Source organism: Natrix helvetica (assembly GCF_964273705.1).
Source record: "Natrix helvetica genome assembly, chromosome: 5".
Lineage (NCBI taxonomy): Eukaryota > Metazoa > Chordata > Lepidosauria > Squamata > Natricidae > Natrix > Natrix helvetica.
In genome coordinates this window covers 69,082,744-69,095,909 of record NC_138551.1, presented here as the reverse complement: position 1 = coordinate 69,095,909, position 13,166 = coordinate 69,082,744, and positions in this window count along the sequence as shown.

Below are 13,166 nucleotides of genomic sequence, written 5' to 3'. Positions count from 1 at the left end.
TTCAAATTCCTGCATATGTTATAATTCACCACTTAAAAACGGCATGAACTAGTAATCCACACTAAGTTAAGGAAAGGCTCTTTACTCCTAAGTCTCATACATGTTTAATGCAGATCAGCAAAAATTCAGCAAATTTCCCATGAAAAGGCCTGTTGGGTTTGATGGGGCACAGAAAGTTGTGCTTGCTTTTTGCCGTCATGCAAGGTCCCTCAAGTCCTGACCTCTGTGGTGAGAGCTTCCTGGCTAAAGGTTTCTCTAGGCCTCCCAGGTCTAGCCTTGGTGTCAAAAGCTGGCCTGTCTCCTGTCTCAGGATGTTGGTTTTACCTCTCAAGTGTTTCCTGAATTTGTGAAAATTCTTTTTCTGGCCGGTTGTCTATAGTGTTTAAACGCTCAAAAAATATTTATCTTTTTGAGCGAGGGAGAAAGGGCAATCAGAGAGAGAGAGAGAGAGAGAGAGAGAGAGAGAGAGAGAGAGAGAGAGAGAGAGGAAGGGGGGGAGGAAATCACAGGGGCTACTGTTGAGCAAGCGATGGTCTCAAGAGGCCAGTTCTCCTTTTGGAACATGTTATTGTCAGGCAGGGGTCAACATCTTTTACCTCTTTTTTCCATTATTCAGAATAAGTATTGATGTTATGTTTTAGCTATTTAAAAGCCAGCTGCCTTGCTCATTTTGGAGGTTTTCCTCTGGTGCTATTGTATGTGGTAATAGCTGGCCTGCGTATCGTCTTTCACAAAATCTACCCTTTCAGGGTTTCAGTCTTCAAATGATATCAATCAAAATTTATGCAATTCAAAATCCATATGTATAAAGTCCCAGTTCACCTCATTTAATGATAATAGTAAACCACATGTTGTGTACATGTCTAAAACACTTTTCTGGCTCTTGACTGTATTAACCCTAGGGGCAAAATGTTTTCATACAGCTTGCCCAACTGAGCAGCATAATATATTGATTAATACTTGGCAACAACTGAATTCTTAAATAATAAAACTGTGAACATAGCAAATAAAATAAGAACAGCATCAATACTATTTGGGCCCATATATTAATATTAACTATGTTAAAAGAAAAGGGAACAACTGACATTTTGAAAGGACAAAAAAAAGGAGAAATCTAATACTAATATATTTTCATTTCATAATGAGATGACTTTATTAAACAATCAGCATCATTTAGTGACATGAATATTTTGAGCTTGCCCATGCTGAATAATCAAACAAGTATTAAAAGTTAGCTACCATCTTAAGTTAAAAATTAGGATTGGACAGCATCAATTAATTTGAATAAAATTGTTCATGCACATTAATAATAGAAATCAAAGTCAAGAGAGGATCAGAGGCCTGAAAGAATATTTGCCCTTGCAAAAGTATTTGATAGAATTCTGCATTTCCTGGTGGCGTCTACCAGTCACAAATAAGATTTGTTTTGTGGACAAGTCATTATGACATTTGGCAAGAGGAAGAGCTCTGGCAAGTCTAAAAACTGATCCCCTTATGCATTTTTTCTGCATTCCAGAAAGAGAACAATGAATTGTAATTGTTGCTTGTGGGGAGCAGGTTACAGTGAGAAATAATGCGGTGTCATCTGGAAGACAGCAGTAAGAGAACAGATTTATTGTAAAATTGTTGGTTTTCATTTAGAAAATGGTTTACTTAGGGCAGACTCTCTGTGACCATTTTAAAACATCAGATTAACATACATAACATTACTGCACGTCAGTTAGGCATTGGGCTGTTATGTTTATTTCTAAAAGGAGGACACACTGTTTTCTGGTTTCAGGAGCAACGTTCATTCTTTGCAAAAGATTCAAGCCTTTTGCATCAAATCATATGCTGGAGTATCTTTAATTGCTGGAACTGCCTCTGTGAAAGTACAAGGTAGATCCGGAAGGGCTGAATTTGCGTCTACCTTGAATGCCATTTGGATGAGTCACAGCAAAGCAGGCAAACTGTTGACAAATTAATACCTTTAGAAAATAAACGATGGTCATGTTGAACAGAGAGCAACTTTATCCTGATTAATTTGTCTTGGAGAAGTTCCAGCCCTTCTTGACGAAGTCCTGCAGTTTGTACAAATGTAATTTTCTAATATTTACACGAGGAAAGCTCAGCCGTTAAGCTTTGCCTCCAGTGTGAGTTTTGTGGTTAGGAGGGGAAAAAAAGACAATAAAAATACAGAGAGCTAATTGTAAGCACATTGGGGAAGGGGAGAACTGAGTCTCTTCCCCCCTCCCCAAGCCCTATAAAAATGTGTTATTATGTGGTACTCAAATGCAGTATGGTGCCAGCTTCCACCTGGCAAAGTTTTAAATAACACAACATCGAATGCTGCTTACTAAAAACTGTACCACTGCACTTTGAATCCAATATGCAGAATCAAGGTTTGTAGCATGCAATGCCGTACTCAAACAATATTTTTTTCCAAAAAATAAATAAATCCTGGCATCAATTTACATCCGTCTGTCGAATTGTGGAGTCTTCTTATTTTATGCCTTGCTTAAAAAAGAATATTAGATATTTGAACAGTTATGCAATTTAATAAAGTCTGAGTGGGAGAAAAAATTGCAATTATAGTCTATTGCTTTATTTTAAGAATATTAAAAAAACTTTACTTTTAATGAGATTCCCCCTTCCCCCTCCCCAGATATCAGTTTATACAATTTTCCAGATGCAAAATGAGCTTTTGGCTGTAAAATATTTTATCACATTGTCTTATACAATAAAGATTAGATGTTTTTGTGCTCTCTCAACTGCGCTGCAATTATATTTTAGTGTTTGCAAATCATAATATAATTTAAAAACCATATTTTATACCTCATCTAAAGTACTTTTATCGTTCTGGCTGAAAGCAACAACGACCCAACAACAACATCCAGTGAACTCTTCTTGGCCATCCTTAAAAATAAAAAGACATAGCTAAAAAAAAAAAGTGGAGCTTTTTTGACAATAATTCTCTGGGGCAACATCTTTGCAAAAATCGGTAGAATTTAATTCCCTCAACTTAGAAGCCCAGAGAGCTTGAATATAAAAATAGTAGCCTTGTCATTTCACATTCATTAAGTGAAACTCAAAAATTAATAATGTAAAATATGCTTTTTAATTAGTTGTACATTCTGCCCAATGTACTTAAATGGGATCAGTAGCTCCCCAATGGTTTTTTTCTTAATAAAGTATTAGCCTGTGATGCACAGGGGTTGACAGGTATGATAAACTGGGAAGTACTTTTCAAGGCAAATGAATGATGCCAAACTAGGACTCTCCTATTTAAATGTAATGAACACCAGGGAACAATATTACATGAAGAGAACTAAACAAGAATTTATTTGAGAATTGAGATTCCCCTCTGCCCATTTGTCTGTGTGTGTGTGTGTGTGTGTGTGTGTGTGTGTGGGCGGTGTTTTATGATGATTGCAGGCGTGATTTTATATTACCTTTTTGAAAGCTAAGCATCTGCTAATCAAAGTTTTTGAGAGTATTGAAAACTCGTTTGACAACTTTATCTATTTCTAAGAAGTTTCCAGAGTACCTGCTTCTATTTTTAAAAAATAAATATCCTGTGTTGAAAATCTCTCCCAAGTTGATTTCCTCTTAGCTGCCTCTGTTATGAGGTTGTTGCTATTATTTTTTTAAATTTCTAAATGTTACTCTAAAACCCAGCTGTAAAAGCAGAGTGTAATGGAATACATTTTTTAAAAAAAATGGAGAGTGAAGTAATAAAATAAGAATAACAGTGTGCGCATATCCTAAAACAAAAGGACAATTATAATCAACCTCCTCCTAACTTTCTTTCAGAGTGATGCTGCTGCTGTGAATTTTTATGCAAATTACAACAAGTCATTGTTTGTCGCTTCAACAGGATCCCTTAACTAGCTAAATGTCAGCAGTATTTACTTAAGAATGTCTCCAGTCTCTAAGTAACTGCAGTCCCAAGTGAAGCTCTTTAAAAAACATAATAGTAAACATGCATAGTTCAGTACAATCACTACACACTCCCACACATTCATACACCCTACAGTTCTGTAATGCCTCTGTTATTACTGCTGCAGGAATCTGCAAAGCTGACCCATCCTTAGATTGAAAGGAATTTCCGAAAATTCATGGAGAATCAACCCGAAAGGTACGGATGCATAAGATTCCTATCATGTTCTTTTTGTCTCGTCATCAGTATTAAGTGTGGAGCGTGACTTCATTCCAACTGCATCTTTGTTCTTTTGCTTCACGTATCTTTTTTTTTTCTCTCCCCAAGACATAACACCTTTATACACAAGCACTGTTACTACTATATGTTTTCACCCTGTTCATCTGGATAGCTTCTGTGGCTAGCCTGTTCCAAACCATAAAGTGTTTGTGACACTAATGTACTATGCTGCTTGCTAAATGTTTCCTCAAATGTATGTCTTTCAAGAGGCACTCTGGCTGATCAAACATTGGTACATGTGACAGAATCTCTTTCTGAATAGTGAGGGGTGAGTGGGGGCATCTTGAATTTCTGCACCCTTCTTAATCAGCTTCTAAATGGCTGCGAGTTTCAAATGCAGAAAAAAAAAGTGGAACATATCTGCCTCGGGTTTTCCTGTGTGCATTTTGACTGCTAAATAATAAAAAAGAGCCAAATTAAATACACACATACACATATAATTTTAAATCTAGGGGTAGCACAAGGAACCCCAAATTCCTTGTGAAAAGGGGAGTGAGGAAAGAAAAACATTGCACTGATTTTGGATTTCTTTAAAAAAAATCAGAGTTCTAATAAGGGGTGATAAAACCCTGCATCTTCCAAGCATTTGCTATTGAAAACAGCCATTCTGTTCTCCCTGTGATGATCTAAGGCTGTTTGTAGAACAACAAGTGTATAACGGGAGAAAGACAGATCCACAGAATTTGCACCCCTCCCCTTCTTTTTTCTGCTTTCATAATTTTGTAATATCTTTTGCAACTGAAGCCATTATTTCTTTGCTTTCAAATGAAATGCATATCTTTGATAGACACTCACCTAATTTAAGACCTTTGATAATATTTTTCCAATCACAACGAATGTGGCAATACTCCCTTGAGGAGTAGTTGATATGTCTATTTATGTGTTCATGAATCAAGGAACCGATATAATTGATGCCTCAAAATATAAGCTGTGCCATTTGTAAGGTTCCACTGAACTTATACTTCACCTGGGAATTCCCAAAAGTGCCAAGTTACCTGTACAAAACCAGCAGAAATTTAGTGTTATGGCTGAAATATTCATAGATAAGCTGTATATAAAGATCATGGATTAATATAGAGGTATAAGTCTGCAACTTTAAAACAACTTTTTTACAATGCAAATTATACCTCAAAAAACTTAGTGGCATATGGTTTTGATCAGAAACAACTAGCTTTTCTTTTGGAAAATTAATGGTAGTTCTGTTAATAACGTGCACTTATAATCAAGCTTTTGATAAATGGCTTCGATTTATATGATTGTTTATTCTAATATTATTTCCTGAAGAAATAATTAGTGTCATTGTATTTTCATTTCTTCCTATCTAATTACTAAGTCATGAAAATGAGGCATTAGCTTTTATGTTTGATACCCAGAAGTTCAGTTACCCAATTTTGATTTACATTTTCTAAACCAAACCAAACTTTTTTTTTACAAACCTGCTCTCAGGCAGGCATGGGTGCTTGGACCAATAAACTAAAAAAGGTAAAAATAATATCTTTTTAACCCTAAGTCTCATGGGTATATTCTCAGTGTTATAATTATTAAGACTCTGGAATCCTTGGTACTTCTAAGTTGTTTCAATACCATTTTTTTCTGGTGTTCTGCAGTGTGTTTATACTTGTCTGAACATCTAAAAAGCATCTCAAATATATTTTGATAATATCTTAATCAAGGAAATTTCAAGGAGAAAGCCATACCACCGTCACTGGCAGGGGAAACTATTATATATAAATAGGGAACATACCCTACATTCACTCACATTGATGATGTTACCTAGTCGGGTACTAAAACGCACAATCAAACCCAGAGAGCACTATGAACTGCAGCGTTCAATCCTGAGCTACAGATATTCTTTTCTATGCTTGTTAAGACTTTGCTACTGTTAAGTAGCAAAACTCATTTTGCTCCATACATTTTATAAGGATTCTACAATATTTGCAATTCCAGAACCATGTCCTCTTTGTAATTTAAATAGCTTTATCACTTCTAACCCATATAATATGATGGACAACCATAATAAATTGGCTCGCTTTGATTACTATCCATTACTATTCTTGTTAGTCTCCATGAATTGGAACCCAAACCTGTAATGTAGAAACTTTTCTATTTGTGGACTCTGTAAAAAAAAAAGATGCTGTGCATATGTGTCTTTTAGTTATGGGAGGGTAATACTAGGTCAGAGCTAGAGAGTTACGTTAAATAAGTTGTTTCCAAATTTATAAAGAAAAAGCTTCTTTCAATATATTTAACACAAAGGTTTCCTTATATAATAAATCAGATATTCTCATATTCTGATAGTAAACGTATTTATTAGAAATAAATACATTGTCGAGGGGACTTTCTTTACAACTAATTTATTTAGAATTAGAGAGTATAGTTTGCACTCAGATTAAGAACGAGATTTATAAAAAAATAAAATTACTTGTACTTAGTGGGAGAAAACCTTCTGATTTTTTTTTAAAAATACAAGAAATTTGGCATATGTAATTCTACTTGAATTGGTTGATCACATACTTCAGCAATGTTAAACTACATATATAATTAAGGTATAGAGTGGCTGTCGTTTATATCATTGCTTAAATGCCATTTGAAATCCTCATTTAATGCAAAATACGATCGCAGGCTCACACCCTAGAATAAGCAAAACAGCACACTTCACACTGAGAATGTGCTTATTGTTTTGGAAGGATCTGCTACATTTCCCTTGTACTTCGCCCCTTAATGGACAATCCACAAAATGGCATTTGTACCAGTGCCAGAGGGACTGCTTGCTTGCCAATTGGATGAAGTTAACATGCTGCAGTGGCCAGAGACAAAGAAATGAAGAAACCTGGGACAAATTCATAGGATTCAGAGTGGAGATAGGAGGGAGGGGGAATATGACCCATTCTAAACATGTTGCCATGTTAACACTAGCCAATCAATCACTCTTAAGTGCTATTCATCATTCAATCAAAAGAAGACAGAACATGTGTATTATTTAGAGAAGTCTGAAATCATTTGAGGTTACAGAAGGTCAGAGCAGCCATCTCTAAAATCATCATGAAGGGATAGGAAAATGTTCAGGAACTATACAACAAGATTTAATTTGTGAACCTAGCTTATTATAGGTATGCTGTAAATATTTGTGCAATGCTTTCGCTCAGGGCTAAAATAAATAAAGCAGTGCCTTTGTATAACAGCTCCTACATAAATAACAAGTGTCTGAATAAGTCAATAAGGTTGTAGGATATTGTGGTTAACAGAGTTATCTAAACTGATTGAGTTCTCTCAATGATATCTGAGAGGCTTTGTGACTTTTGCTGGACCATAGTTCCACCTTCTTTCCCTTTTGCTTTCTAATATTGAAGTTTTCTTAAAGAATGCATACAAATGAAGAATGCAAAACTATCGTATTATGTTCATATTGTCTTACTATATGGGATACACTTAATAGGATTTATAGCTGGGAAAAATAACTTGGCTCCTTTAAATCACCAATCATTTTTCCTCATGCTTAGGAGAGTTCCAAAATGTGTGGGAACAGCTTTCCTCTGAACTACTATGTCTTCCAATAGATGTTCTCCAAAATGGTTTGAAAATATAGCTTTGACTAAATCTGCCTTGGAATTGCAGGTATGTTTTCTGAAATGTTAGAAGAATGAACAGATAGAACTCTAACAATACAAAATAACTGTTTACAATGCAATACAATAGTAGAGTTGGAAGGGACCTTGGAGGTCTTCTAGTCCAACCCCCTGCCTAGTCAGGAAACCCTATACCGTTTCAGACAGATGGCTATCCAACATCCTCTTAAAGACTTCCAGTGTTGGGGCATTCACAACTTCTGGAGGCAAGCTGTTCCACTGATTAATTGTTTCTCTTACTTTTACTTCATTTTCAATTTGTTTGCTTCCGTTTGCAATAAAGAGAGTAGCTTCAAGGTTAAATTTCATTCTCTGTTTCCCTTATCTCAAATTTGCTTGTTATTTTTTTCAGTTGTCTGAATTTTGCATTGTTCTAACATTGTACTCATTTTTCTGTAGAAATAACAATCTCCCTCTTTACATGAGATTTTGACTGCATGCGCATTTAATTTTTCTTAAGATATTTATAACCTTCCATCCCATCAATGGATATCAGAGAAAACACAATCATTAAAGCATAGAAACAACAATAAAATACTTAAAAGCATAGCTGTATAGGAAGACCAAACTTGAATTAAAGTTGAGTTATAGGTAATATTATTCCAAGGTATTTTAAATTAGGTTGAACGTGAATTTTGGACACAACATAGGAACAAAATTGTAGTTATTAAAGGAATGACAGTAGAGGTATATGGATCTGATCAAATGAATTTCTCCTGTCTTCAGACATTTTGAAGCAGAAACAGCTACAATGCATGGCCTATATTGGAAATTAGATGTTGAATGGATTTTATTCTCCTTGTGTCAGTCATGTTCAGTATAATATTTATCTGGACAATAGGGGGCTACTGTTTTGCAATGGTTCTCATTATGATTTGAAGCTAAATAATGTAGCTGAATCTGGGCCTCTGAATTTGTGGGAATCATTGTTCCACCTGCAGCAGACAGAGCAACATGCTATAAAAACTATGCCACATCTTTAAAAAACATAAAGCTACATGGTTATTCACAATTTATCATGGAGGCCAAAGGCCCAGTGAAACAAAGCACTTGTCAGTGCTTTTTGAAATGTCAAAACCAAAGAGAACTGGAACAGCTCCTGGGGTCAATGTATTTATTACATGGGGACCTGACTTCTGGTTCACACCTGTCTTCCTTCAGGATGGAACCTTAAACAGACCTTCTGTATATGTCAAAACAAAATAAGCAGAATCATATTTAGTAAGGAAGTCTCACAGGTCTTTCTAACTCAGAACTTGCAAGTGAGATGGGTAGTTACATAAATTCAATGAACAAACGAAGTTTGAATTGGATTCAGAAACCTAGTGGCAGCTACCAGACTGAGTAAGAGTTTCTCGGTAGTAGATTTACTTTATCCATATTTGTGGGTTCTCAGCTAGAAATCTGGCTATTGCACTTTTGAACTATGCAGAGTGCAGTTGTTATGATAATCACAATGTCAGCTAAGATTATCAAGTCTTTCTGGGCGATATATAGCATACTAGCTGAAGCTGCGGAAATGAGTACTGTCCACAATCTTCAAATGCAGAGGAAAACTGAGCCCAGGAGAACATGGAATCACAGAACTGCTCCTTCAAATTTGACCCCATCTAGAATAACCACTAGAATCAATGTTTCCAGAGAGTCAAAAATGTCTGGATGACTAGAATCTCCATCTTACTGAGGTTTAGTCTGATTTGTTTTCCCCGTTTCAGTTCCTAAAGACTTCCCCAGCATTTGTGGCCTGGCCTGGCCTGGCAATGTATATCATCAGCATAATAATACCTGATCCAAACCAAATGGATCTCTCTCTCTCTCTCTCTCTCTCTCTCTCTCTCTCTCTCTCTCTCTCTCTCTCTCTCTCTCTCTCTCTCTCCCTCCCTCCCTCCCTCCCTCCCTCCCTCCCTCCCTCTCTCTCTCTCTCTCTCTCTCTCACACACACACACACAATTACACTAATTAGTATGGGTTCTAGTTATAAACTTACATAAAAGCAAAATTAAAAAATGCCATCGATTTTTACCTTTTCTTGCAAGCAGTGTGACAAGATAATATTCTTCCCCCATAGTTTTAATATCTGTACAAACATAAAATAAATTGGACTCATAAAGGGGAAAATTACAATCTGCCCAACCCAGACTAAGTAAAAGTGAGAAAAACTTACATTCTTATCATAGATGTTTCAATTATCAGTGCAACTATTTTTCTGCTAAGTAACCATAAGAAATAATTATCACTATAGATTTCCACATTACAAGCAAAATTGATACATATTCGAATAGCAGAATACTATGATGTTACAAGAATCCTTTGCACCAGAAACCGATGTAAGGTTTTATTTGTATAAAAGATTTTATTTCCTGCACATTATCAGCAAGATGTATATATAGATATAGATGTATCCTAAAACAGATATTTCCAAAACTGGACAGCAGATGGGGCTACGAAAATCATCAAATAAAAGGTAATGGGAAACAGCCTATTTCCATTTGAAAAAGCAATTTGTTTAAAAAAATAAATAGGATTCTTCTTTTCTGTTTTAAGACATCAATGAATCTGCTCATAATGGGCTTTTGTAAACTGATTATCCCTGATAATCTCATTAGTTGAAATTATCTTGCTTTTCTAACATGGTAGATTTTTAAATACCTTTTATTTCAGATCCCTCTGGGCATGTTGCCGTGCAATTTACTATTAAGCAACGTAATTATCTATCTCAAATCTAAGTGCTTAGGAGTTAAAAGAATCAAGATACAGCTATTGAAAGTATGGAACAAATGACCTTATAGTCTAGATCCCAAAATAGCTAAGAGAAAGCAAGGAGAACAAAACCTCCTATTTTTAACAGAGAAATAATTAAAAGAAAACCTATGTTTTGAAGAAAATGGTATAATATCTAACAGACAAACACAGCCTATTTGAGATGTGTAGAATCCAGAAGAAATGTTTTAAGACTCGGGCATACAGCTGATAGTACATCAAAGCATGCGTTAACGTAGGATCGGGTTCAACGGAAGTTTCCTTGCTGTATGTACAAATGATAGTTGCCCCCCAAAGCATTTATTAATAGCTGTAGCAAATTTATGACTGCCACAATAAATTAAATTAGGTATCATATACTATATGTGCAAGTAAAAAAACAAACAAACCAGCAACCAATAAAATAAGAAAACCCAACCCAACTATGCTATAAGTTTGTTGTGCAATGCTGGCAGCAGAGTCAGACAGTGAGGAAGTTGGGAGGAGCATGAACCAGTCCTGAAGGCTTGGGAAGGCTCAGACGAGGGCTCTGCGTCAGAGGCAGAGACGGGGCCTAGGCTGTCTGGCAGTGATCAGATACCTACGGAGCTAGACAGCAGTGAGCAGAGGAACAGCTAGAGCCTGTTCCCAGTGTGCGCATGCGCAGAGCTGCCAGAATAAAAGAACAACTCAGAAATTAGGGTAGACTTGGGAGTGAAGTCACAGGTGTAGGGTGATTGGCCCCTCTCATAGGAACTGAAAGAGAAGCGAAAGGGGAGTGGGCTTTTGCAGGGAACAATTCGGTTGGTCAGTCATTAGATTTGTTTCAGGAGTGTGAAGATCTGTCCGTGACTCTCAGACACTGTGCCCAGCCTTTCCTTGCTGAGCACCTCATTTGGAAAATATTTACATAGCAGCTTTCCAAGATAGATAAGGTCTGTAGTCATAAATATTCCTTTGAAAGACTGTTTGCCAGGCCTTGCTGAATATGAATGAGAGGAATTCACATTCATTTAATAAAAGGGGTTTTGTCGGGACCAGGACTCTTCTCGTGTTTTTTGGGGAAGCCTAAGTCAGAACAAAGTTCTCCTCTGCTTTGCTTTAATAAATAGGATTTGGTGCTGCTACAAATGCATCCTATCTTTCAAACATGTACCTATTCAAGGGTTCTTAATGGTTTTCTTCTGGTGCTCTTTAGGACTCCACTCCACGCAGAATTCTGCTTCCCTACAGAGCCTGCTCTGTCTCAGGAGACAGCCTCCTAAAAGAAGGTAGACAGCAGAAGCTGCTACTGTTTCTTTCTCCTGGGATGTCCCCTGAATCAAATCATGTTGTGCTTCACGATATGTTCTGCATTTCTCAAGAGTGTGCTGGAAGAAGTGACAAAACACATACAGGTAGTCCACAACTTACAACAGTTCATTTAGTGACAGCCCGAAGTTACAACAGCACTCAAAAAAAGTGACATGACCATTTCTCACACTTGTAGCATTTCCATGGTCATCGGATCAAAATGCGGATGCTTGACAACTGACTCACATTTACAACGGTTGCAGCGTCCCGGAGTCATGCGATTCCTCTTTTTGCGACCTTCTGATAGGCAAAGTCAATGGAGAAACCATTAACAACCCTGTTACTAATTCAACAACTGCAGTGATTCACTTAACACATATGCCAAGAAAAGTTGTAATATGGGGCAAATTTCACTTAACAAATCTCTAACTTAACGGCATTAATTGTGGGTTCAATTGTGAGAGAGGGGAAGGGAGGGGCTTTGGCGGTGGGCCCAGTGTTGTTAGCGGCAGCCGGTCTGGCATTGGCGACAGACATGCTCCCCCCTGAATGGCAGCCCGAGGCTGACACGTAGGTTGAGGATTACCGGCATTCAGAATATGCTCAATAGGAGTTTTTCTAAGGGGCCGATAGAATAAGTTAAGTTTCAGGTGTTAAATGTTTGAAACAAAAGTGGATTTCACACTAGCATCAAGAAGTTCGCAGGAACTTGTATAGTCACCATAGACTGGAAAATGACAGCCTATCCATCACTGTCTATACCCAGAGAGGTGACTTATCCTTTTCCTTCAGCTACAGAATGTCTTGGGGTGGTCCTGCCTCTCTCATTAGCCAAATCTGAATACCCCTCCCCATCTCCCTTCCAATCTTTTCTGAACATGGGCTGGGGAACAATCAGCGTTTCACAGCCAAATGTTTGGCCCCTCTGGGCTCAAGGAGGTATCTTGACTCCCTCACTATAAAACAGATAACCATAGATTTATGCATAGATCATGGCAGTTGGTAGGCTCATAAAATATTTCCCAGCAAAGGGTACAGGGAGAAGGTGGAGGAAGGAATCAACAGACCCAGCTGCCACGTCTGGAAAACTCAGCCTGTAAGTTGGGCATCTGAATCCCAGGTAGCCAGTTATGGACTTACATTTGGGTCTAGTAATAAAGCCAGCAGCCAAGGAGCACGCTTCGAAGTTCAACCCGCAAGAAGACGAGCTGCCAAGTGAGAACGGATTTTATGTCTCTGATAGCAGTTCAAGCAATTAAGAAGTAGAAGTTGTTTTTGAAACAGAGAGAAGGAGGGAGGGAAGGAGAAAA